General features: G+C 40.6%; 1 protein-coding gene across 1 annotated transcript in view; it reads right to left on the bottom strand.

The window, feature by feature from the left end:
• The window catches only part of LOC137973904 (TNF receptor-associated factor 6-A-like), a 33,367-nt gene that overhangs the window by 27,160 nt on the left and 1,207 nt on the right, over positions 1-5,000 (bottom strand). The gene's annotated exons all lie outside the window — the stretch shown is intronic.

Genomic DNA, 5,000 nt, shown 5'->3' with positions numbered 1-5,000 from the left:
AGACGGATAATTCGTCTTGAATTCACATCAGACGGATGAACTTGTCTCATTTTTGTACCGGAAAAGTCTGGAACTAGAAAGAACGCACTGTACTTTGGGAAATAAAACATGGCGCCCAAAGCTGTCCAAGCCAAACGCCAGAAGGAATCGAATGATAAACCTCGAAGCAAAGCGAAAAAGCTAAAGAAGAACACTTGGAACGAAGACCAAACGTTCATTTTTGCAACTGTATTATCCTGTTTGGAAGGCAGAGACAAGCCTTGGGCTCTTGTACTTAGAAACTCTTGCTTTGAAGAAGAGTGCCAACGAAAGTGTTTTTAGAAAGATACTAGAAGACTTCGAAGATGCCTTAGAGAAAGAAGGCAAATATGTCGAGGATGAAAATTATTTGTTTACTGTCGACCAACTTAGAGCGAAGTACAAGAGGTTAAAGCAGGAATGGAAGAGGATTAACACGAAGATTAAAACTGGAAGTTGGCTAGGAGCAAAAGATACAGAGGTACCAACCTGGTATAACGTTCTTGATCCACTGTTTAGCGAAAGTTGCGATAACATGTTGTCTGTCAGCAGTAAAGCAAGCGACTTACGTGATTCAGACGAAGATTCAGGAGATGAAAGCCCAACAGGTGAAGAGTGCGAAAGTGTCAAGTTCTTCGGTGAGCGTCGTGAGCTACAGCAGTGACATGGCTAGACGAAAAGTATCCTTATCTCCTGTTAGCTTGGCTGATGCGGATGTTACTGACAGTGGCGTTAAGATATAAATGAGGAGGAGATCGAGGAGAATGGTGAAGGGAGACCACAGAAAAAGCTAGCAAAGAAAACGGTTGTGAAAGTGGCCTCAAAAAGTAAAAAAAACAACCCAAAACACAAACTGCAGCCATGTGGCAGGTGGTTCAATGTATTGAACAATGTTCGTCTCAACAAGAAAAAAAACAGTGATCGTAGGATGGCCACCATGCTCGGGTCAGAGAGGAAAAGGGACGAGCTATTCCTAAATTACCAAAGAGAGCAGGCAGAAGCAAACCGAAGTCATGAATTGCAGATGGCCCAGTTGTTAATGCAATCTGGAGGAGGCCGAAGCCTTCCCTCTATGGCTTTATCCACCCACTTGAGTGACTCTGGAATGCAAACTTACCCAAATGTACCTCGGCAACAGCATACCTGGCATGACATGACATATGGTAGTGACCCCACATCAGCTGCAAGCATTCCTTTTTATGAACAACTATGATGTGGACACCATTTTGTCGTTGTAAAGTTAATTAAAAATATTTTATTCACAAAACAAACTCAGCGAATGTGAGAGAATGTTTAACACATATTAAATGAACTTAATATGTGTTAAACATTCTCTCACATTCGCTCACTTTGATGTTTGGTTGGCCGCATCGCTCAACGATGCTCTCAATGTGACTGCGCGATGTAGTTATGAGCTATGCTGTCAGTCGATATTTGACTCTGTGGCTGCGTGATGCAGCTCGAGTCAAATACCCACATTTCACCCTTGCTCACCATAGGGTCTCCAGTAGCTCAGTGGTTAGAGCATCCGTACTTGATCACGGAGGGTCGTGGGTTCGAATCCCATCTGGGGCTCGGATTTTTCCGAAAACAAACTCAATCAAAGAAACTAGCAAAATGCAAAGAATGTGTTGTTGTGTTAACATTTAACTTTGATCTAGAACAGGCCACTTGATGTATATCATTGTTATGATATTTTTTTCTCCAAGCTAGTGGTTGATATTATGATTAAAACAAGGATCTTAATATTATACATGTACTGTTGTAGAAAGATAGATAAGACCATGCATGCCTGTTCACGTACACATTTGGCAAAGAGTTCCTTTTAATATTAACTACGTTTTGTAATTTTATGTCAAAGAAATACTTGGAAATGCCATGGTATGGGACAGTCAACTTAAACAGCAACAGAAGGTTATAGTTTGGTTATTATGAACTCCTCCATGATAGGCCGTACTGTTCAGTTTATAGCATAAAGGTTTCAACTAGAAAATGAGACTTATAATCTGTTAATAGAAGTGGCTTACAATAATTAAGAAAGTTGATTATTATTGTTCTAAAATATTACTGTAATGTTGTTTAGTAGAAACCAGATTAGTCATTCCATTGGAATGCTTTTAAAGTTACTCCTGCAAGGACCACAAACCAACCACAAATGTTTTGTCGAAGTTGTGAAGGGCAATACAACACATTATGATAGGTTTGATGTTAGATCTTCTACATTCAGTTTTTTTGTTGAGAATTCGCCATCTGCCTTTGAGCATACCATATGCATGCTCAGAGACAACCCTAGCACCTCTCAACTTCGTGTTAAAGTTCTTTTCCTTTGCATCTTTAGTACAATCTGGAAATGCTTTAATTAACCATGAACGTGAAGGAAAGGCAGCATCACCTACTGTTGTAAAAGGTATTTGTCCATATTCAGGTAATTCCAAAACTTGATGAGGTATGCAGTGACCGGTTTCAATGGCATTAAATATATCTGTGGACTGCAAGAGTGTCGAGTCATGCATTGACCCTGGCGCTCCAACGCCGGGTAGCCTCGCAGCTCCTACAAGCTCTAAATTTCTTTGGCGAGGATATAGTTGCAGCCCTTTTGTTTTGGGCCTAGGGTCCATTGTTTAGGCCTAGGGTCCATTGTTTCTGTTGTTTGTTCGTTTGTTAAACCTCAACGGTGGTCTCCAATCAGGTGAGACCTTGTAAGAGCTGCGAGGTGACCCCAACGCCTGCCCAAAGAAATCGTTTATTTGAAGCAATCAAACCCATGTTTGTCACTGAGTAACGCCTTTTAAAACTGAAGAAGTTCTTCAGGTGACAATTGATGTAGACATGAAAGCCATCCCACGTCCCCACACATGGGAATTCCCAGTCTTCTATGAAGGAAGTTAACTCTTTCTTCCATTCCTCGTCGCTCTGTGGAAGCGTTACCAAATCATCATACATTGATTGTACTAAGACGTTGATTACACTATTAAAGATAGTGCAAGCAGTAGATGGTGCCACACCAAACAAGTCACCTACAGTACTGTAAGAGCACCGGTGTGCGAGACGATACACAGTGAGTCCTAGCTGACATTCTGGAGGGGTAGGCTCTTTAAATTTGGTAGTTACTTTACTTATATCATTGGAAATGGCACCAAGGATACACTGGAATGTCTCACGCGTTACCCTCAGCCTTTTCTTAAACTGATCATCGGTCCAACTGTGGTAACCATTCTCCCACCAAAGATGGTTTCTTTCTTCGTCCATTCCTTTTGGATTCCTTATGGACTGCCCCAGCAGCACGCTACTTGATGCATACATCCAGAAGGGTCGGCTCTGAAGAGCGTCAAGAGATGCAGTTCTTGAAACTTTTCGATAAAAGAACAAGTTGCTTTCGAGATTTCTTTTCCTTGACATGAAGTAAGCGATGGCCGCCATTGTAATGAATTGGTAACCGCGCCTGAGCTTCAAAGGTATGCTCTATCCGTCTAATGTGAATCAGTGACAAGGGAAATTTGAACTGTGTATCCGTCTCAAATTCACACCTAGACGGGAAATGTATCCGACCGATTATCCGTCTGGACGGATTATCTGTCTCTAGTGTGAAAACGGCCATTGATCATGAATTGCGTCATAACATTGTCAAAGTAGCTGTGGATCCACGAGGCGATAGCCGCAGACTACTTTGACATTGTTATGACGAAATTCGTGATCAATAACAGGACAGACGCATGAAAAACTGACATCAATTTGTTTCAAATTAAAAATTTATGTGTATGTCCACTTAATGACAATATAAATTAGCCAATGAGCGCGCGAGAATTTTTGCAGTCATTGTAAACAGCATCATCGTTTCGTAGCCATCACGTGTGAAGAGAGAGGGACAAAACATGTCACTCTTTTAATTAAAGTACTTTTTTTCGATCCCATCAAAAGAGAATACTCCCCATGCCATTGTTATGACCAAGATGAAATAAATTCAGGGGAAGTGTAAACCAGAGCAGAGTCTTCGAATGATCGAGCTTCATTTTGTCGGGGATGACTGAATACTTACTAAAGCATAAAGGAATCTTCTATTTCCTCTTAATTAGCGAAAATCAATATCCGAATAGAAGTTTTTCAGCAAGAATTGAATTGATGCTGTCAGTTACACTTGAAAGAACAGTTTAGAATGACGGATCACATTGTTTCCATGTCACGTGATCCTGGATACCTTCCCGGACCTCAGGTGAAACTAGGGAGTTTAAGCAAAGACGATGGCTACGGGGACGCCACGAAGCAAGAATATTGTAAGTTAAAAAAGGAAAAATACTCGGTGCTGCACGTGCAACACGAATTTCCGTGCATTTCTCTGCAGTACTCCACAAAACAACAACGTGAAATCAACATATTTTAGGTTTTGACGACGACGTGAGCATATAACAATGAAACAGTTATTTTCTGTTGTGACTTTAAATTAAAACCGTTGTACCCATTTAGTTACAGGATAGTTCGCCTGTATTATACAAGGTAAACAAGACGGAACAATCGCGAAATACTTGCGACAGCGCTAAGTTATATTTTAGACTGACATTTTCGTTGCATATTAGGGAAACTTAAGATCTACGACGCAACGGTAAACGAAAACGTCATTTAACATTGCAAGTTCTGGTTTATTAATCTTTTTCGTCATTATGTCGGTTTGTCTAACTTCTACAAACTAGCGCAACTTTCCAGGAACTGAATTAGGAGGTGCGATGTTGAAACTACGACAGAAAATTCAAATTCGCCGCCTATTGTTCACGTTCTCCGTAAAACTTGAGAATAGACCTTTTCGGCTTGTACATTTTGTTTTCCCAATACAGATCATGTGATAATACTCAGGAGGCTTGGTCCTTTGTTTTGTTCATTAAAAAGAGTGCATGCAGGCATATTCATGCTCGAATGCCCTCATTTTAATGAACAAAACAAAGGACCAAACCTCCTGAGTATTATCACATGATCTGTATTGGGAAAACAAA

This window comes from Montipora foliosa, chromosome 10, assembly GCF_036669935.1.
Source record: "Montipora foliosa isolate CH-2021 chromosome 10, ASM3666993v2, whole genome shotgun sequence".
NCBI classification, from domain to species: domain Eukaryota; kingdom Metazoa; phylum Cnidaria; class Anthozoa; order Scleractinia; family Acroporidae; genus Montipora; species Montipora foliosa.
This window is presented reverse-complemented; position numbering and strand designations above follow the sequence as displayed.